Source organism: Lagenorhynchus albirostris, chromosome 4, assembly GCF_949774975.1.
Source record: "Lagenorhynchus albirostris chromosome 4, mLagAlb1.1, whole genome shotgun sequence".
NCBI classification, from domain to species: domain Eukaryota; kingdom Metazoa; phylum Chordata; class Mammalia; order Artiodactyla; family Delphinidae; genus Lagenorhynchus; species Lagenorhynchus albirostris.
The window spans coordinates 40,243,545-40,266,470 of record NC_083098.1 but is presented as its reverse complement, the minus strand read 5'-3'; the positions used below and the strand labels follow the sequence as shown (position 1 = coordinate 40,266,470).

The 22,926-nt window shown below is 38.5% G+C and overlaps 1 long non-coding RNA gene across 1 annotated transcript in view; it reads left to right on the top strand.

Annotated features, from left to right (window-relative positions):
- Nucleotides 1–16,665, top strand: part of LOC132519252 (uncharacterized) — a 98,966-nt gene extending 82,301 nt beyond the window's left edge. Inside the window, exon 3 of the long non-coding RNA XR_009540129.1 lies at nucleotides 16,548–16,665. This is a non-coding gene — a long non-coding RNA (uncharacterized LOC132519252). The remainder of the gene's footprint in view (nucleotides 1–16,547) is intronic.
- Nucleotides 16,666–22,926: the final 6,261 nt, after the last annotated feature.

Below are 22,926 nucleotides of genomic sequence, written 5' to 3'. Positions count from 1 at the left end.
AAGATCCCACATGCCGCGGAGCAGCTGGGCCCATGAGCCATGGCCGCTGAGCCTGTGCGTCCGGAGCCTGTGCTCCGCAACGGGAGAGGCCAAAACAGTGAGAGGCCCACGTACTGCCAAAAAAAAAAAAAAAAAAAAAAAAAAAAGATGTTAAAATATGAGTTTCAACCAAGATTCTAAATTGAAAGATATCAAAGTGACTAGTGAAAAAACAAATAAACCAATTAAATGGTTATTAAAGAACCAATTTTATTATTATTAAATAACTTTATCTAAAAAAAGTGACTGATAAAACCAACCATCCTGTAGGAGTTACAAAAATAAAGCTGAAAGTTGGATGATTCTTAAACCTCTGTATACCTCGAGGATATACAGAATTCAGTGGTGAGAAAACTGAAGGTGGATTTATGAAGAGGATATTTGGGGAGACCTACTGATGTGCTAAGTTCCCCTCCTTTCCTCTAGAATGGGGGTTGTGGGGTACCGGCCCTTACCTTGAGTGTGGTGAGAGGGGTTTCAGTAGGGCCACTGGAAAGTATGGTGTGTGTGGCCTGAAAGTGGGGGCCAGGTGGACTGAGGTCTGACTTCCATCTGAGAAATAGAAAGGGTGGGAGATAGTTGCTAGCAAAACCAAAGGAAAGGCTATTGCTTTGGTTGCCCATGGGTAGAAGATCCATATGTATTTCCCATGAACTGAATATGGGCCATGCATAAGAGAGAAAAACAGACAGACAGATGTGCATGCACACACACACACACACACACACAGATCGAGCACTTAGAGCCTGCCCAAGAACACTTGGAGGAACAGTCAAACCACAGCAGAGAGAAACTGCAGGTATAGCTGGATTCCTGGGGCTGAGAAGGAAGTCACGACCAGCAGGAAGAGAGATGAATTCACCAACATTAAGGGAACAACAGATGAGAGAGCCACGACAATATAGGTGGAAGGGGGACCAGTTTTAGATTCCTGAAGGCCTGGAAGCCCAAAGTCAGCCGACAACAATAAACAATTAAGAGATGTCCATCTCCCTTCTTCTGACCCAGTAACCCTTGAGGAATCAGAAGATGCAGTTTAGAAGGATGAGTAGAAATACGACTGGTGAAAGAGAGAAGTAATCAATCATACTCTCTTCCCCAGATAACAGCTGTTCTACCTGAGGCTAGTCTGAGGCAGCATCCACGTATCTGCAGGAGAGAAGCTGAACTACACGTCAAGAATGAAGTTTTGATTATTACCTTACTTAGACACATTAAATACATATTTGAGCCTTTGTTTGTTAGGAGCTTAAAGTGACCATAGGTGTGGCTGGTTATCTAAGAGACACTTGAGTTTTCACTCAAGACGTACTGGTTGCATTTACTTGTAAAAGTGTAGAAAAATGTCTGGAAGGACAAACATCCAACTGTTCAAACAGGTTACCTCTTAAAGGCAGAATTGGAGACATGGGAAATGGAAGCACTTTTCCTGTTTTACTATGGGTATTCCACCCCCCCCCCAGAATGGTAGAATTTGAATTAATTTTACTTTTTTACATTTGCATTTTCAAAATCAAACACATTTTAAGTTCTTATGCATGTATACTTATTTAAATAAACAATCATTGTCTGTACACATAATGAGTGAGTGTGTGTGATTTCAGAGCTAAAGGAGTTTATTCCTTGATCTGTGTAACTACTGTTGAAAGCCTTATTTGTTTAAAAAAATAGTAATTGGTGTGAGCAGTGCTGAAATTTCCACAGTTGGCACTTGTACTGGTGACCTCTGTTCAGGCACTCCTCCTGCTTTATGCGCTGGCATCTCTAGTTTGTACCAGAATGACACACTATGTCTGGTTTCACTACAAAATTCATGGAGCTCTCTGCTTGAAATAATATAAAAGACCTTTATTTTTCAACCTGGGCATTCATCTATGCAACCACATCTCCTTAGGGAAATGCTGGAAAATGGAATTTCCGTGGCCTTCTCTCCCATTTGACTTTTCTTCCCCACCATTACCCTCCTTTCCCCCATCCTCGTCCAGGTATCTATTAGTTATCTCTTTCAATAATGCTATTCTGGCTGCATTGAAAGTGCTTTTTAATGTAGGAGATGTACTCCAGGCATAACACCAGGTCACTTTCTGAGTAACATTTTATGGGATTGATTAAACTTTAGCACCGTAACTGTTGACTTTACAGGCCAGAAAATAGACTCAGAGTGTTCTGCTCTGGATAATTTGTGCCTCACAATTTTGAAAAATCACATAGAGATAAGGGTTTAACAATGTGTTTGAAAAAAGAAGCTGTCATTTATTTTTGAGTCTTCTGTATTTAAAAGACCTCAACATTTAACATGAAATAATATCTTTTAAACTAATGAAGTTACATTACAGTAAATAACTGTATATAAAAGAAGATGGACTTTTTAATTGTAGGGTAAAGGTGAACATTTAAACTGACTTCCTCACTACTCCAATCCTAACTGCTGAATTTCTCCTCTTTTGCTGTGGGTATGTGAAGGAGCATTTGCTTTTGGTAGAGTTTGCAAGGTTGTGAGATGATGCATAGCTAATTCTTTTTATTAGAGAAACATCTTTTGGGCTAAAATGCAGTGGAATCATGAACCAAAAGCAAAATGTTTTCTTTTATTTCACCTGTTTTGGAACTTTGAAATCCAACTCATTGACTTTATCTGCACACAAAGGCCTAATGCCAAGTGGCTCAGTGATGTGGTTCACAGTAAGCAGAAACATATCATAGAAAGGAAAGAAAAATCTCATTAATTCAAAAGGTTGGTTTTGCACTGTGTCAACTTAGCTAGGATGGAGCTATGGCTCCCAGAATTTCCTTCCCTCTGTGGTTCTAGTTAGGGTTGACCAGTAGAAAGGGCTGGGTGAGAGCTGGCAGGCAGACACACAGCAGCAGCCACTGCACTTGGCAAGTCAGCTAGTGTTGCTGATGTGCTGGAAGGACCTGTGGAGAAGACTGATCTGCTGGCTCACGTCCTTGGTGGGGGCAGCAGCTGGGCCCCCAGTTCCGACAGCTCTGTCTGTATCAGCAACTTCTGCTTCTCTGAACTGTAGGCCAGGTCCCTGTGCAGCTCAAAGGCAGACAGTAAGTCACCTTCATTATTGGGTTAGGTGATGTGAGAGGCAGGTACACGTTCCAATTTGCCCCTGCTTTCCCCCAATTTGCATCCAGTTTTTCTTCTTGACTGCCTATCCTATTGACCTTCAGCAACTTCAGATTCCTCACCAGATACAGAGCTTACAGCCTTCCAGAAGCCTCTTTGCCTTATAGAATGAATGTTGTTAATCTTGAATTATTTGTGTGAAACAAATTGCCATCTCAATTAACTTAATTTTTCAGCTCTTAGTTAAAAAAACATTCACCTACCCCACTAGAATTTACGAGAATATGGCATAAAAACACTGGTGAGTGATTTTTTCTAATATATACTATCTGATTAAACTTTGCAATAAGAGTAGAGCAATCTGAAGTTGGTATATTAAATGATTTGCAATTGCAATGTGCTGCACTTTTCAGGTACATGTGTAAGTAAAATAAATCAACTTCTGTCTTATCAGCATTGGGGGAATTTTTCATATGTGATCATTGTATGTTAAAGTCAGTAATATACACACTGTCTTTTTCAATAAAGATGATATTACTAACTTTTCTTCAGTAGGTCTTATGCCTGAGTTGTTGTGATATAGCTTTGTGTAAACCACAGTTCCCAGTATAGAAGGAAATAGTTACTAAATGGTAGCTATTATTATTACAATTATAGAATTTAAAAAGTCTAAAAATTTTTTCAATTGGCTTAAAAAAACTCCTTTAGTATTATTGTTTTTGTTTGGGAGTATGATCTACCTAGTCATAGACAGAGTAGTGAGATTGCTATTGGACAGATTTTTGAAGTAAATGCTGCCTTCATTAATTGAAGCAATGTAGGTTTGTTTATGTTTGTTTGTGCACATGCACAACACCCATATACCTCTTGTAGATTTAATCATTGTGCAATTTACTTTGTGTTCATCTCTTAAATGCAAGTTGAAGTTCTAACACTGGCAAGTTGTTTTCAAACATATACTAATGATGGGAAAATATATGGTAGGGTCAAGGCATGGTTTGAAGGTAGATGTCCTACAAACAGCAAACTGCTAACATTTTTGTTTATTTGTATAGCAAGTACAACCTTTATGTATGTTTGTGTATATACAAAAATGCATATATATATATTTACATACATGCAGTTGTATAATGTGTACAAATACATACATAGAAAATATTTAGTCTGCAATCAACAGATCAATATCAACCAGAGTATCTTACAGCCTTATCCCATCCTACAATCTTTCTATGAAGCTTACTTTCCCTTGATTTTCATAAGGGAGTGATAAGCCATCTTTTTCTGTACTTGTCTCTGACTCTATATACTCAGGGACTCAATAACAACATCCTTTATTCTTCCCTTCCCTCCCTCTACATTCTAGTCCCCCTTTCCCTGATCTCAGTATTCCTATCACACAATTATGGGTTTTGGTAAATGAAAAATTAGTTGTCTCTTACCAAATGGCTGAGACCCCTGCCATAAATTAAATATATATATATATACAGATTTTCTGAAGCAAGCCCTCTTACTCCACTGCCCTTGCAAATTTCCCAGATACTGTTTTGATAACACTAGGTGATTTATTTTACATAAGGGTGCATCTGAAAGGTGCAGCACATTGAGATTTGCAAACCATTTAACTTGCTAAAATCAGATTGTTCTACTTTATCTGCAAAGTTCACCCACAAGGAATTTAATATAAGGCTTTTATTCTTGTTGTTTCATGTCTTGTACTTTCCTGAGATCTGATGGATTAGTTTGAAATGGGTGTGTGGGGGAGGAAAGAAGGAAATTAGCCACTCTGCATCTTCTGTGGAAATGCAACTCCTAACTCTTCATTTCCCACAAGACCGTTGAGAGTATTCAAGGACTCCTAGGAAAATGACAGCACGGTCTCATAGGGAGATGTTATTACTCAGATGTAAGGTGAATAGGCATGAACCCAGGGAACGATGAATCAGAATGTTGTCTCTCTAGCTTGTAAACCTTGAAACTCAATAAGTGACTGGGTGTCAGCACCATTGCTAAGAGTAAAGAAGAGACTCAGTTTGTTCCCCCTCTCCCCTCCTCTTCTCTGCAGACATTCATTGCATGGTGGTATTGTGCCAGGGAGTCATAAGACCAAGACTGACATCCTTGCTTTGCCACTAACTTGTGTGGTTTTGGGCAAATTGCTTTAATTTTTTGGATCCCTCATGTGTAAAGTGGGTAGGGGAATCAGCATGATTTCTGAGGTCTTTACAACTCTCAAAATTTAAGACTGTCTTAAATATCAGCTCCTTTTATTTTCCTTAATCTTCCTTCCTTCCTGAACTATGATTTTCTTTCCCTTATATCCTTTTATGATAGCTTCTTATTTTTAAAAAAATATGTACTTTATTCTAGCGGATGGATCATTTTCATTCCATTCATATATTTAAGTATTTATTGAGCTCTTACGGTATGCCAAGTCCTAGCATGTAAATACTGAACAAGACAATAAAGGAGGCATCCCTTCAAAGAAGAGGGGATGCAGACCAAAAAATTAAAATATTTATTCATGTAGTGTGAAGTTCAAAGAATGGGGAAATATAGGGTGTCGTGGGATCAAATAGGTAAAGGGATGAGCATCTGCCTCCTGGAGACTGGGAAAGAAAACCTGAGGTTGTGGCATTTAAGTAGAGGCTTGAAAGTCAAGTAGGAGATAAATAAACAAATGGAGATATTTAGGAGGTCAATAGGCAAGGCTTGGTAGTTGATAGGATACTGGGGGTGGTTGATAGGATATTGGGGGTGGTAACCCATCAAGTTACCGATGGGTTTATGGCTAGTAGATGAGTTTGGGAAAACATAATGAGGAGAGGGAGAGGCAGTGAGCAGGTTGAAAGTATTTAGCAGAGGCTGATTCAATTAGAAAGCCATTGGTAATGATTACAATATTTTATATTTGGGTAGTGCTTTTCAGAGCAAAGCACTTCCATGTACGTTTTCTTATGTCTCATAACAACTGGAAGGTAGACATTATTATTCATAATAATCAGATGTGAAGAAACTTTTTCAAAATTTGGAGATAGGCAAAAAGATGACCACATGTCCTTTTCACGTCAAAGGGTTTAACAGGATTATCTAATTCACCTGGGGGTAGGATGGTAACTTTACCATCCTGCTGGTTGCCCCATTAATGAGTTAAAATATCTTTGACATGTATTCATTATATATTTGCATGAGAGTCATGTTTTTAGCTTTTGAAACATACTTTGAAAGAGTTGAAGCAAAAGAAGGTCTTGAGAGATTAACTGATTTGCTCAGTATCACAGTGTTAGAGACAGAGCAGGAATCTGAACTCAGATCTTACAGCACTAAATCTGGTATATTTTATGGTACATATGATGTCAAAGGGGAATTCTGAACAGTTCCTAGTTGCTGCTATGTTTTTATTTTAAATAAGAATATTTCAGAAAAGCAGCAAGCAGAAAAGCTCATTTCATTTCATTAATTTTTTAAGTTCACCAACATTTCTGAGTTCTGTGAGGCTGCATCCTTCCATTACTTTCTCAAGCATCATAGATATCATGATACTGGATATAAAAATACTAAAACTAATTATTAGCCTCAATTTTCCTGGAAACAGAGGCACTTCGTGTACTCGGAAAGAATCTTGAATATGTTGGTAGACCTAGTATCCTTAGTCTCACTGCAAAATGATTGTATCGGTTATCTGTCAAACCTTTATCCCATTTTGGAATTCCCCTGTGATGGTTAACTTAATTGGGCCATGAGGTGCCCTAATATTTGGTCAAACATTATTCTAGGTGTTTTTGTGAGGGTTTTAGAGGATAAGATTAACATTTAAATCAGTGGACTAAGTAAAGAAGATTGCCCTCCCTCTTCAAACTGGGACATCAGCTCTTCTTACCTTTGGACAAGAACTGAAGCATTGGCGCTTCCTGGACTAGAACTATGCCATCAACTCTTCTGGGTCTCCAGCTTGTCAACTCATTCTGCAGATCTTGGAACTTGCCGGCCTCCATAATTATGTGAGTCAAGTCTTTTTTTTTTTTGGCGGCATGCGGTCCTCTCACTGTTGTGGCCTCTCCCATTGCGGAGCACAGGCTCCGGACGCGCAGGCTCAGCGGCCATGGCTCACGGGCCCAGCCTCTCCGCGGCATGTGGGATCCTCCCGGACTGGGGCACGAACCCGCGTCCCCTGCATCAGCAGGCGGACTCTCAACCACTGCACGACCAGGGAAGCCCGAGTCAAGTCTTTATAATAAACCTCTCTCTCTCTCCACATATTGTTTCTGTTTCTTTGGAGAACACTGAATAATATACCTTCTTTCAACATTTCCAAACATGGTAATTTCAGCCTCACTTATTTGGAATGCTCTGTTAGTTGGTTCTTCCTGATATTGAACCATGATCTGTCTCCCCATAATTTTCACTCACTGGTTCTAGGTTTACTCAGTGTAATGATCTCATATTTGAAGATGGCTTTCACATGCAACAACATTTCCTCCCTGATTTCAGGAGCAATATAAGTTCGCTGTAGAGAATTTGAAAATTAGGTAAAGTATAAAGAAGAATAAAAATATTGACTCATAATTCTACCACTCAGAGGTAACAACCATTGTCATTTTGGTATATATTCCCTTCAGTCTTTTGTGTAGGAAAATTTTCAAACATAGTTGAGATCCTAATGTATATATAAGTATATATTCTTTTTTCACAGTTCTGGAGGCTGAAAATCGAAGATCAAGGTACTGGCAGGTTTGGTTTCTTCTGAGGCCTCTCCCTTTGGCTTTTTAAGGCTGCCTTCAATTTTGAAGCAATTGACAACTCTCAGCAGCACCATTTATTTAAAAAGCTGTCTTTTGTTCCTGAATGATGAAGCAGTCCGCATTATGTGTCATAGCTTTATTATTTTCAATTTATCTAACAACTCTCAAGTCAGTACCATACTGATTTATTTATTATAGCTTTACAATTTTTAAAAAAATATTTGATGGGACTGCTATTGCTTCATGATGCTTATTTTTAAAATGAGATTTTCCTCCTCCTTTATTCATCCACATTAATTTAGACTTTTAAAGTTCAAAACCATCTGATTGAGATTTTAGTAAGAATTTCATTAACATTCAGAAATGTCATATCTCTTTACTTATTCAAATCTTTTAAAAAACTCTTTGTAGAAGTTTACTAGATTTTTTTCATATGGATCCTGCCATTTATTTTTGGTTTTCCATAGATAGCTTATTTTTAACTTTTTTCACAATTGTACGAGATTTAAAAATACTTCTATTTTCAAAGTGGTTTTTCTTAGACATAAAGAAAACATGCAATTTCTGTAACTTCATCTTGTACTACGACTTTCATTGGTTTTTAAAACTAATTCTAATAGTTTGACTCTCTTGGACTTTCTGGATAGCAATCTTTTATCTCTCCTTGTACTTTTTTCTTTATTTATAATGTGTTATTAAGTTGACTGGAACTTTGTTAAATATGAAATGATAGTTATGTTACTCCTGCATTTAATGGGACTTCTTTTATTAGGTCACTGATTAGCTTAAGGTTGGTGTGTGGGCCACAACCATTGGAATGTAGATGTTGGGGTTGACATTTATATCTAATACATTTTTTTTAACGTTTTATTGGAGTATAACTGCTTTAAAATGGTGTGTTAGTTTCTGCTTTATAACGAAGTGATCAGTTACACATATACATATATCCCTATCTCTTCCCTCTTGCGTCTCCCTCCCTCCCGCCCTCCCTATCCCACCCTTCTGCTGGTCACAAAGCGCTGACCTGATCTCCCTGTGCTATGCAACTCCTTCCCACTAGCTATCTATTTTACATTTGGTAGTGTATATATGTCCATATATACACTACCACTCTCTCACTTTGTCGCAGCTTACCCTTCCCCCTCCCCATGTCCTCAAGACCATTTTCTAGTAGGTCTGTGTCTTTATTCCCGTCTTGCCCCTAGGTTCTTCATGACCTTTTTTTGTTTGTTTGTTTGTTTTGGTTTGGTTTGTTTTTTAGATTCCATATATATGTGTTAGCATATGGTATTTCTTTTTCTCTTTCTGACTTACTTCACTCTGTATAACAGACTCTAGGTCCATCCACAACACTGCAAATAACTCAATTTCGTTTCTTTTTATGGCTGAGTAATATTCCATTGTATATATGTATCACATCTTCTTTATCCATTCATCTGTCGATGGGCACTTAGGTTGCTTCCATGTCCTGGCTATTGTAAATAGAGCTGCAATGAACATTGTGGTACATGACTCTTTTTGAATTATGGTTTTCTCAGGGTACGTGGCCAGTAGTGGGATTGCTGGGTCGTATGGTAGTTCTATTTTTAGTTTTTTAAGGAACCTCCATACTGTTCTCCATAATGGCTGTATCAGTTTACATTTCCACCAACAGTGTATGAGGGTTCCCTTTTCTCCACACCCTCTCCAGCATTTATTGTTTGTAGATTTTTTGATGATGGCCATTCTGACTGGTGTGAGATGATATCACATTGTAGTTTTCATTTGCATTTCTCTAATGATTAATGATGTTGAGCATTCTTTCATGTGTTTGTTGGCAATCTGTGTATCTTCTTTGGAGAAATGTCTATTTAGGTCTTCTGCCCATTTTTGGATTGGGTTGTTTGTATTTTTGATATTGAGCTGCAAAAGCTGCTTGTAAATTTTGGAGATTAATCCTTTGTCAGTTGCTTCATTTGCAAATACTTTCTCCCATTCTGAGGGCTGTCTCTTTGTCTTGTTTATGGTTTACTTTGCTGTGCAAAAGCTTTTAAGTTTCATTAGGTCCCATTTGTTTATTTTTGTGTTTATTTCCATTACTCTAGGAAGTGTATCAAAAAGGATCTTGCTGTGATTTATGTCATAGAGTGTTCTGCCTATGTTTTCCTCTAAGAGTTTGATAGTGTCTGACCTTACATTTAGGTATTTAATCCATTTTGAGTTTATTTTTGTGTATGGTGTTAGGGAGTGTTCTAATTTCTTTCTTTTAAATGTAGCTATTCAGTTTTCCCAGCACCACTTATTGAAGAGGCTATCTTTTCTCCATTGTATATTCTGGCCTCCTTTATCAAAGATAAGGTGACCATATGTGTGTGGGTTTATCTCTGAGATTTCTATCCTGTTCCATTGATCTATATTTCTGTTTTTGTGCCAGTACCACACTGTCTTGATTACTGTAGCTTTGTAGTATAGTCTGAAGTCCAGGAGCCTGATTCCTCCAGCTCCATTTTTCTTTCTCAAAGTTGCTTTGGCTATTCGGGGTCTTTTGGGTTTCCATACAAATAGTGAAATTTTTTGTTCTACTTCTCTGAAAAATGCCATTGGTAGTTTGATAGGGATTGCATTGAGTATGTAGATTAGTTTGGGTAGTAGAGTCATTTTCACAATGTTGATTCTTCCAATCCAAGAAAATGGTATATCTCTCCATCTATTTGTATCATCATTAATTTCTTTCATCAGTGTCTTATAATTTTCTGCATACAGGTGTTTTGCCTCCTTAGGTAGGTTTCTTCCTAGATATTTTATTCTTTTTGTTACAATGGCAAATGAGAGTGTTTTCTTAATGTCACTTTCAGACTTTTCATCATTAGTGTATAGTAATGCAAGAGATTTCTGTGCATTAATTTTGTATCCTGCTACTTTACCAAATCATTGATTACCTCTAGTAGTTTTCTGGTGGATCTTTAGGATTCCCTATGTATATAGTATCATGTCATCTGCAAACCGTGACAGCTTTACTTCTTCTTTTCTGATTTGTATTCCTTTTATTTCTTTTTCTTCTCTGATTGCTGTGGCTAAAACTTCCAAAACTGTGTTGAATAATAGTGGTGAGAGTGGGCAATCTTGTCTTCTTCCTGATCTTAGTGGGAAATGGTTTCACTTTTTCACCATTGAGGACAATGTTGGCTGTGGGTTTGTCATTTATGGCCTTTGTTACATTGAGGTAAGTTTCCTCTATGCTTACTTTCTGGAGGGTTTTTATCATAAATGGCTGTTGAATTTTGTCGAAAGCTTTCTCTGCATCTATTGAGATGATCATATGGTTTTTCTCCTTCAATTTGTTAATATGGTGTATCACATTGATTGATTTGTGTATATTGAAGAATCCTTGCAATTGTGGGATAAACCCCACTTGATCATGGTGTATGATCCTTTTAATGTGCTGTTGGATTCTGTTTGCTAGTATTTTGTTGAGGATTTTTGCATCTATGTTCATCAGTGATATTGGCCTGTAGTTTTCTTTTTTAGTGACATCTTTGTCTGGTTTTGGTATCAGGGTGATGGTGGCCTCGTAGAATGAGTTTGGGAGTGTTCCTCCTTCTGCTATATTTTGGAAGAGTTTGAGAAGGATAGGTGTTAGCTCTTCTCTAAATTTTGATAGAATTTGCATGTGAAGCCATCTGGTCCTTGGATTTTGTTTGTTGGAAGATTTAAAATCACAGTTTCAATTTCAGTACTTGTGATTGGTCTATTCATATTTTCTATTTCTTCCTGGTTCAGTCTTGGAACTTTGTGCATTTCTAAGAATTTGTCCGTTTCTTCCAGGTTGTCCATTTTTTTTGGCATATAGTTGCTTGTAGTAATCTCTCATGATCCTTTGTATTTCTGCCATGTCAGTTGTTACTTCCCCTTTTTCGTTTCTAATTCTATTGATTTGAGTCTTCTCCCTTTTTTTCTTGTGAGTGTGGCTAATGGTTTATCAATTTTGTTTATCTTCTCAAAGAACCAGCTTTCAGTTTTATTGATCTTTGCTATTGTTTCCTTCATTTCTTTTTCATTTATTTCTGATCTGATTTTTATGATTTCTTTCCTTCTGCTAACTTTGGGGTTTTTTTGTTCTTTCTCTAATTGCTGTAGGTGTAAGGTTAGGTTATTTATTTGTGATGTTTCTTGTTTCTTGAGGTAGGATTGTATTGCTATAAACTTCCTTCTTCGAACTGCTTTTGCTGCATCCCATAGATTTTGGGTTGTCGTGTTTTCATTCTCATTTGTTTCTAGGTATTTTTTGATTTCCTCTTTGACTTCTTCAGTGATCTCTTGGTTATTAAGTAGTGTATTGTTTAGCCTCCATGTGTTTGTAATTTTTACAGATTTTTTCCTGTAATTGATATCTAGTCTTATAGTGCTCTGGTGAGAAAAGATACTTGATATGATTTCAATTTTCTTAAATTTACCTGGCTTGACTTGTGACCCAAGACATGATCTATCTTGGAGAGTGTTCTATGAGCACTTGAGAAGAAAGTGTGTTCCGCTGTTTTTGCATGGAATGTCCTATAAACATGAATTAAGTCCATCTTGTAATGTATCTTTTAAAGCTTGTGTTTCCTTATTTATTTTCATTTTGGATGATCTGTGCATTGGTGAAAGTGGGGTGTTAAAGCCCCCTACTGTGATTGCATTACTGTTGATTTCCCATTTATGGCTGTTAGTATTTGCCTTATGTATTGAGGTGCTCCTATGTTGGGTGCATAAATATTTACAATTGTTGTGTCGTCTTCCTGGATTGATCCCTTGATCATTATGTAGTGTCCTTCTTTGTCTCTTGTAATAGTCTTTGTTTTAAAGAGTATTTTGTCTGATATGAGAATTGCTACTCCAGCTTTCTTTTGATTTCCATTTGCATGGAATATCTTTTTCCATCCCCTCATTTTCAGTCTGTATGTGTATATAGATGGGTCTTGTTTTTGTATCCATTCAGCCATGTATGTCTTTTGGTTGGAGCATTTAATCCATTTACATTTAAGGTAATTGTCGATATGTATATTTCTATTACCATTTTCTTAATTCTTTTGGGTTTGTTATTGTAGGTTTTTACCTTGTCTTGTGTTTCCTGCCTAGAGAAGTTCTTTTAGCATTTGTTGTAAAGCTGGTTTGGTGGTGCTGGATTCTCTTAGCTTTTGCTTGTATGTAAAGATTTTAATTTCTCTGTCAACTCTGAATGAGATCCTTGATGGATAGAGTAATCTTGGTTGTAGGTTTTTCTCTTTCATCACTTTAAATATGTTCTGCCAGTCCCTTCTGGCTTGCAGAGTATCTGCTGAAAGATCAGCTGTTAACTTTATGGGGATTCCCTTGTATATTATTTGTTGTTTTTCCCTTGCTGCTTTTAATACTTTTTCTTTGTATTTAATTTTTGATAGTTTGATTAATATGTGTCTTGGCACATTTCTCCTTGGATTTATCCTGTATGGGACTCTCTGTGCTTCCTGGACTTTCTTAACTATTTCCTTACCCATATTAGAGATGTTTTCAACTATAATCTCTTCAAATATTTTCTCAGTCCCTTTCTTTTTCTCTTCTTCTCTCTGGGACCCCTGTAATTCGAATGTTGTTGCATTTAATATTGTCCCAGAGGTCTTGAGACTGTCCTCAATTCTTTTCATTCTTTTTTCTTTATTCTGCTCTGTAGTAGTTATGTCCACTATTTTATCTTCTAGGTCACTTATCCGTTCTTCTGCCTCAGTTATTCTGCTATTGATGTTTTCTAGAGAATTTTTAATTTCATTTATTGTGTTGTTCATGATTGTTTGTTTGCTCTTTAGTTCTTCTACGTCCTTGGTAAACTTTTCTTGTATTTTCTCCATTGTATTTCCAAGATTTTGGATCATCTTTACTATAATTATTCTCAATTCTTTTTCAGGTAGACTGCCTATTTCCTCTTCATTTGTTAGGTCTGGTGGGCTTTTACCTTGCTCCTTCATCTTCTGTGTGTTTCTCTGTCTTCTCATTTTGCTTAACTTACTGTGTTTGGGGTCTCCTTTTCACAGGCTGCTGGTTCGTATCTCCCTTTGGTTTTGGTGTCTGCCCCCAGTGGCTAAAGTTGGTTCAGTGGGTTGTGTAGGCTTCCTGGTGGAGGGGACTAGTGCCTGTGTTCTGGTGGATTAGGCTGGATCTTGTCTTTCTGGTGGGCAGGTCTACATCTGGCGGTGTATTTTGGGGTGTCTGTGACCTGATTAAGATTTTAGGTAGCCTCTCTGTTAATGGGTGTGGTTTGTTCGTGTCTTGCTAGTTTTTTGGCATAGGGTATCCAGCAGTGTAACTTGCTGGTCGTTGAGTGGTGCTGGGTCTTGGCATTGAGATGGAATTCTCTGGGAGATTTTTGCTTTTTAATAGTATGTGGAGCTGGGAGGTCTCTAGTGGACCAATGTCCTGAACTTGGCTCTCCCACCTCAGAGGCACAGCCCTGACACCTGGCTGGAGCACCAAGAGCCTGTCATTCACATGGCTCAGAATAAAAGGGAGAAAATAAAAAAGGAAGAAAGAAAAAGATTAAATTAAATTAAAAAGTTATTAAAACAAAAAATAATTAACAATTTTTAATGTAATTAAAAAAGAAAGAAAGAAAGAACAACCAAACCAAAAAATCAATCCACCAATGATAACAAGTGCTGAAAACTATATTAAAAAAAAAAAAGAAAACCGACAGACAGAACCCTAGGACAAATGGTAAAAGCAAAGCTATACAGACAAAATCACACACAGAAGCATACGCATACACACTAACAAAAAGGGAAAAAGAAAAATATCTTGCTCCCAAAGTCCACCTCCGCAATTTGTGATGGTTCATCGTCTATTCAGGTATTCCACCGATGCAGGGAGATTTGACTATGGAGATTTAACCCGTTGCTCCTGAAGCTGGGAGAGATTTCCCTTTCTCTTCTTTGTTCGCACAGCTCCTGGGGCTCAGCTTTGGATTTGGCCCCACCTCTGCGTGTAGGTTGCCGGAGGGCGTCTGTTCTTTGCTCAGACAGGACGGGGTTAAAGGAGCAGCTGATTCGGGGGCTCTGGCTCACTCAGGCCGGGGGGGAGGGAGGGGTACGGATGCGGGGTGAGCCTGCGCGGCAGAGGCCAGCATGATGTTGCACCAGCCTGAGGCGTGCCGTGCGTTCTCCCGGGGAAGTTTTCCCTGGATCCCGGGACCCTGGCAGTGGCAGGCTGCACAGGCTCCTGGGAGGGGCGGTGTGGAGAGTGACCTGTGCTCGCATACAGGCTTCTTGGTGGCAGCAGCAGCAGCCTTAGCATCCCATGCCCATCTCTGGGTTCCGCGCTGATAGCCGCGGCTCACGCCCATCTCTGGAGCTCCTTTAAAGCAGCGCTCTTAATCCCCTCTCCTTGTGCAGCAGGAAACAAAGAAGCAAGAAAAAGTCTCTTGCCTCTTCAGCAGCTCCAGACTTTTTCCCGGACTCCCTCCCAGCCAGCCGTGGCGCACTAACCCCTTCAGGCTGTGTTCACGCCGCCAACCCCAGTCCTCTCTCTGTGCTCTGACCGTAGCGGGAACCTCAACTCCCAGCCCCGCCCGCCCCGGCCGGTGAGCAGACAAGCCTCTTGGGCTGGTGAGTGCTGGTCTGCACTGATCTTCTGTGCGGGAGTCTCACCGCTTTGCCCTCCGGACCCCAGTGACTGCGCTCTCTTCCGTGGCTCCGAAGCTCCCGCCCTCAGCCACCCGCAGTCTCCGCCCACGAAGGGGTGTGGAAACCTTTCCTTCTTCACAGCTCCCTCCCAGAGGTGCGAGTCCGGTCCCTATTCTTGTCTCTGCTTTTTCTTTTGCCCTACCCAGGTACGTGGGGGAGTTTCTTCCTTTTTGGGAGGTCTGAGGTCTTCTGCCAGCGTTCAGTAGGTGTTCTGTAGGAGTTGTTCCACATGTAGACGTATTTCTGATGTATTTGTGGGGAGGAAGGTGATCTCCGCGTCTTACTCTTCCGCCATCTTGAAGCTCCTCCCCTATATCTAATACATTTTATCTTATTACTTTTGACCCATGAACCAGCTCTTATGTAAATGTGACGAGGCAGGTAGCTTCATGCGGTTGCTAGCCTCTCTTCTCTCTCTGGACCACCTGCAGCTCAAGAGATAGGTCTTCTTTCAAGAAGATAATACTGCACACAGATTCCTGTCCCTGCACTCCTCATACCAGCTTCCTTCTGTTACTTCATTAACACTGTTCAACAGCTATGGATCCTGCATATTCTAGTTCATTCAGCCCATATTTCTCTATCTTGAATACAAAGATCTGAGACATTTTATTAAATGCTCTGATGCAATCAAGATAGAATAAACCTCTGGCACCCACCTGCTTATCAGTCTAGTAATCCCAGAGGAAATGAGGCTAGTTCAGTTTATCAGTTTATTTTCACTTTCTAATGCTTGCACACCAATTATCCTGAGGTTCAATATAAAATGTTTCCTGAATTCCATTTCATTTTTTTTTAGAAATATAGACAATTGTTCCCATCTGGTTCCTGGGAGTCTTTCCTATTCTCAAAATTTCTCAAGTTTTGACCACGGGTGTGGGATCACTACTGTGGTCTTTTCAATATAATTATTTTGGGTCCTGAAACTTGAATTTATTTAAAACTGCTGGCTGTGTCCTTACTGTCCTTCACATTTTGGGGGCTTTAATTCTTCTTAAACAACATTGGCACTTTCCTTTCCAGAGTGAAGGTCATGCTCCGATAGAGAAGACTGAAACTAAATAAGGGTTGAATAACTCTGACTTCACACAGTGAGTTGGCGATGATGCTTTCTTTGTTCTTGTGACAATAAACACAGCTTAAACAAGCACATTTTGTCTACAGACTTTTTCCCAATCCTCAATTAGTTCTGGATTTTAGCTTTCAAAACAATATTCCTTCAGCTTTGTGTGATTAGAAAAATTCCTTCTAGGTTATATGTCCTCTTTCTATTTTCATTGTTTGTACATGATGTTTTAAACCTAAGTTTATTAGTGTACACTCCTTATTCAGCTAACTTTTCTTTTTCATCAGAATAATTTTTCATTGCATTGTCAGCTTTTGGTTGAAAGTCCTGCATCCTTCCAGAACCATTTTCCCTCACAGAGTTTCTGTTTACATACATTCAGTAAGGGCTGAAGAGACATGTGCTATGGAAAATTATGTGATGAGAATTGAGTATAAATATTCAGACATCTATCTAGTTATCTATATAGAGTTGTTTATGATATTTATATATCATACAGGTGTTTTTCAAGTTATATGTGTATATATAAATTATTAGATATAAATTTATATGTTTGTATATACGTTGTATATAAATATATATTTATATATGTATAAAACTTTAAAAATTATATTAAATAACTCTATTATATATAAATATATATAAACCTTAAACTTAATTAAGTATAAGTTTATTGAGGAGATTTAAAAATTCTTTCACCGAAAGGCACAAAGCCCTTCCAAAATTTCCAAAAATATTTTTACATTGGAAAACAAAAGAAAAAAGGTTCATTTTAAAATATTGGAGAACCTTGCTGTACTATGAGTGTATCCTGGGATATGTGTTCTTCTGAATGCTACCTGTCAGGCTAGGAGTCACTTCTATGTTGAGGTTATTGTGCTGTGACAGATCAGCACATCTCATGCTGTGGTTTGAGACTCACTGACACAGCAACTTGAACTTTCCCTTTGACCTTTGTAAAACTCAAGTTTTGGCTTGCATTGAAATCTGTGTTTCATTGACTGTGAAATTAGGAGAATCTCCAACGAGTAAAAAATGATTAGCTTTCACTTTTGGATGAAAACATGCCAAGGACAAACATTGATTTTGAGACCCTTTATAGAGCATTGCACCTTATAAAACCTCACTCTGAGGCGGATCAGAGCTATGGCACTGGTGCCAACATTTCACCTTCCAGGTCATTGCCTCTCAGCTTTCTTTTTTTGGGGTGACTTTATAAGTGAGTTTGTTTACGACCTTGAATAGTAGTGTTTTTAGATATGATTACCAATCACCAGATGATCTTTACTAATGGTGGGTATTCAAATACCCTCTATTTCTCTGGATTGTGTTGAATTGACACCTTCTTTCTTCTACTCTCCCCAGCAGAGCAGATGTATTTTCTGTGTAACCATAGCACTTTATTTATGCTTTTATTATATCACTTGTCATCTGTATTTTAGTTATTTGTTTATATGCTTTCCCTTTGGACTGCAAGCTGCTTAAAGGCAGAAGTTCCCTTTAACGAGTCCGTGGACTCCTGGCATACTGCACAGGACTTGGAATATAGTGCTCAACTAAATGTTGACTCTATGGACTCATTATTTAAAAAATTTAAAACCTAAGTATTATAAGGGTGGCTCAGTGGAATGCAGCGAGTGTGAGTGGGGGTGTAACATATCATTTATATTTTATTTGCAAATTAATGTATTTGGAGACCTGCACTGTGTATGAAGGCCTATGTAGATCAGATGACCCCAAGGACTCCCTTTTTCTCTTCCTTTATGTAATTATATTCAAATATCCATAACCCAGTCCTGAAATGGGTAATTTCCTGTAGATAGAGTTCCAAAGTACTAGGAGGCCCTTTCACTTTTGAGAGCAAGCCCTGAGCTTAGCATAATGCTGAGGGAGGTTCAAAGCAAATACCATTTTTTTTCTCTAGGTAAATTTTATTCCTTCAGACAAATGTTTAAACAACTGTTTTAAAGAAATAATATGCCCACTGCATTGGAAAAGGCAGCTATTGCTTTGGTATCCATTTTATGCTTTTCCCTTGAAGCCAAAGAGTTATCTTGTTTCTGTGAAATAACTTTCCCTCTTTAGTTGTTCAATTTGATTCAATAATTTTTGATTAAGCATTCAGGGGTCATGAATAAATGAGAACCTGCAGTGTGGTAATTGGGATATCACTACTATCTAGTAGCATGTTTAATACTCAGCCTAGCTGTGCTGCATCACCTTTTCCTCCCATCTTCCTCGTACTATTACTCCCCCTCTCCAACCCTTTCCAAAAAAGGCAGTAATGTCATTGCAAGCTTCAGAAGGTAGCATTAAAATGAATACTTTTTAATTTCTTTGGATGAGATGGGGCTCTGGGCTCTGGGACAATGCTGATGGATGATGTTTTAATGCAGCTGAAATGTTTTTTTTACCGAACCAGGGAAAACTATAAATTTTGCTTCATTGCCACTGATGGCTCTATGCATGAAACTATGGTGGCGCCCTCGGCCGTGAATAATCACCTCGGCACGGCAGATGTTACTTTGCGGGGAAAGCAATTCTTTGCCGAAGAATTGTGGAAAGATTAATTGTCTACAGCTGTTTCATGGCCCACAGCAATCTTGATACATTTATGATAAGTTTAAGAGCTCACTAGAGGCAGCTCCTATTCCCTGTTGTGAGAGGGGGGGCGGGAGACAAAGCCAGCGGCTTTATTTTGACACCTGGATTCATAGAATCTGTCAGCTCCATTACAGCCTTCATAGAAATCTGGCCGCTGGCAGTTCTGAAATGATTGTGAGTGAGGTAAGATGCAGGAATTATCTATACGTAGATAAAGAAAAGGAGACTGAGAAGAATTATTCAAATTTGTGCAAATGAATTGCTTCCATTTTTCCTCCCTCTTCCAAGTGGAAATTGAACGTGACCCGCTCTGACCTTTCTCTATTAAGTGCTGCAAATTGCAGTAAATGCACAGTTCTGAGTGCCCTAATGAGACAGAGCCCCAGCAATGCCTCATTAATAAGGGGAGTTTGACCTTGCTGGTCAGCCCTTCATTCGATATTGAAAAGAAATAAGAGAAAAGAAGAGATGACCCACTGTAAATTTTGAACAATACATTTGATTTAGTTTGTATATACTCCCAGCCAGATGGTTCTCAACCTTTTTCCCTCTCTGGTTTCCCTTCAGCCACAGGCTAGAAGGAGTGGTACTTACCTTTCAGGCGCCAGTGGAATGTGGAGACAGAGACGGGGAGTCTTGGCAAAGCCAGCGCCAGGCTGTACCCTGGTGGAAAGGACATTCATCTCCTCCCCGTCTTGTCCCTTGTAAACTGGGGCCATGAATTCCTGTCTTTTCTTTCATTTCTTTCCTTCCTTCTTTCCTTCTCCCTCCCTCCCTTCCTTTTTCCTTTAAAATAAAGGAAATTGAAATAAATTTCAATTTTGAGTTGTGCATGTGTGTATTTAAAAGAGGGATTGGCCCTCTGATCTTTATAGTGCAGACTCAGGCTGAGATACTTTCTCCTTGTCTTGTGTAAGAAAATCTAGGGCAAGAGGTGGAGTCATGCTGCTTGTTTTTGGAGAATTATTTAACCTTATTAAGCATGGAGGGTAGTTGATAGATGTGGAACTGGGACCCAGGGCTCCTGGTTCCTCTTCTTAAATGCCTCACTAGTTACAAATTTAGCTTTAGGCTTCCTTTAAACCAATGTTAGTAACACCTCTAATTGTATTCAGGGAATTTCCTAAATATAAGGAGGCACTATGTTCAAGTTCTTAAATTTATTTAAGTAATAACTCCTTACACATAGAGATGCACTTAGACTTTAAGGAGGTAATTTCAAGATGCATGGACATATCACCTTGTGGAATCTTAATGTTTGAAGGGGTCCTAGAATTTATTCCTCCAAACTTCTAGCAAGGCAAGGATCTGCTCTATAATATCCCTGATATTGAAGGTAGGCTAATTACCTCAGAATCAGACTGTTTCATCACTGGCAACTCTGGCTCACGCCAAGTTCTTTCATATATAATATTAATGCAAAATATTGTTATCGGGCTTCCCTGGTGGCGCAGTGGTTGAGAGTCCACCTGCTGATGCAGGGGACGTGGGTTCGTGCCCCGGTCCGGGAAGATCCCACATGCCGCGGAGCGGCTGGGCCCGTGAGCCATGGCCGCTGAGCCTGCGCGTCCGGAGCCTGTGCTCCGCAATGGGAGAAGCCACAGCAGTGAGAGGCCCGCATACCGCAAAAAAAAAAAAAAATTGTTATCATGTACTGACCATATTATTACAAAGTCCAGTTTGAGTGGAGCATCTGAAACCACCAAAATGAGAAGATTAACCCATGGGACAACTGCTTTACCAGGTTGTACTTTTGGGTTATGCTTTTGGCTTGCCTAGAGGGATGTTCTAAGGATCTGCAGCCTGAAAGTCTCTTTTGAAATTATTTGGGAATATTGTTGAAAATTTCCCCTATGCAATGTTCTTTTCACAGGGGAATTTCTTTTTAAATTTTATTTTAAACCAGGAAGCACTTGGCTTGTTCTTGGGAGCTAGTTTGATTTTATCTTAATAGATGTGTCACTTAAACCTGATCATCTTTCCCTCATTCCTTTGGCTATCAGGATGCTCAGAATGCAGAATCTTATGGCATACATTAAAAGGTACTTTCGAAATTTGGTACCAGAATCTGACTCTGGTACCAAATTAAAAAATATAAAAACAGTATACAGTGAAAAGTAAGTCCCTCTCTTGTCCCATTCTCCCAGTCAACAAGTTGTCCTTTTAGAAGGAACCACTGTTACTAGTTTCTGAATATTCTCTGTGCTTATAACATAAACTAAGATGATATAGGTTGTGCTCTGTGCTAAAGGTGACAAAAAACCATCAAATGGTTTGAAGAAGGAGATCAAATAGATCAACTCATGGTACTGCTGAAATTGTGTTGACTGGAGGTACAGAGGGACAACTGGGAGGCTGTTTTTGTCTTCCAGGCAGGCACTAATAAAAGAGGATGCAGGTAAGGTAGAGTTAAAATCAGCAGGGTGTGGTAATTCAATAGATGCTGAGGATTAGACAAGGAGAATTCAAAGACTGACTAATTTCTAGCTTCAGAGACTATATGGATTCTGTAACCACCTACCCAGGGGTAGACAGTTTGGGAGAAGATGAGTTACTTTTAAGTATGATGAGCTGTAGTAGCCTGAGGAGCTGAACACCCAGTATGCGGGCAAAGGCAGAAGTCTGGTACTGAAAGAAGGTATCTGAATAAAAGGATTTTTGAATCATAAGCCTACAGGTCACAGGAAAAGACTCAGGAAAAGACTGAAAGTACAGGTTATCACCTACAGAGAATGAGTAGAGTGTTGAAATGCGACAGGTTTAGAAATACTTAAAGGTTTTGCCTTTTGTTGTCTTTTCTCCAACCTACTTCCATTGCTTGGTGCCATCTCTGGCCCACAGTTGGTGTGTAATGAATAATGCACTATTTAATCACTAACTGAACGAGTTTGCAGAACCCTTCTCCACTTTCATTTCTAAATTATCAATGTGCTGTCAAAAATATCATGTTTGGTTGCAGTACTCTACATGAAGTATAGTCTTGACAGAGTATAATGGGATTGAATTGCATAGTATTTTAAAAATTAATGTAATGTAAGTAACAGTTGTTGTTTTGTTTTAGCTGCTATATAATTCTAAGGGCACATATTAAGTCTGTGAGAAGTTAAGACCCCAGAAGTAGTTTTTCATAAATCACTGCCTAGCCTTTTTATCTAAGGATGTATTTTTAAAATGCATTTAAAAATATAAATGAATTTATAGTTAAAAATGAAATATGTTCAATTTTAGTAGATAATGCCAGACTGTTTTTCTAAGTGACTGTACCAATTACACCCCAAGATTATATAGGAATTTTGTGTTGTTTCATGTCTTTATCAACACTTGATCTTGTCAGCCTTTTCATTTTAGCCTTTATCGTGGGTGTGTGGTGGTATCTCATCATGGCTTAAATTTACATTTCCTGGTTGATTAATGAGGTTGAGAATCTTTTCATGTTTTTTGATTATTCAAATATCCTTTAAAAAAAGTGTCTCAAGACTGTTTTCTATTTGGTTATTGCTATTTTTATTATGTTGTATACTCTACGTATTTTATATAAAAGGCCCTTTGTCAGTTATGTATTATAACTTTCAAATATTTGTCAATAGTAGAATATTTAAATAAATTGTGGTATATTCATATAATGGAATACTATCTAGTAATGAAAATAAATGAACTAGAGTTACATGTAGCAACAGGGGTGAATCCAGAAACAAAAGAGTACATATTTCATGCCTCCATTTATATAAATCC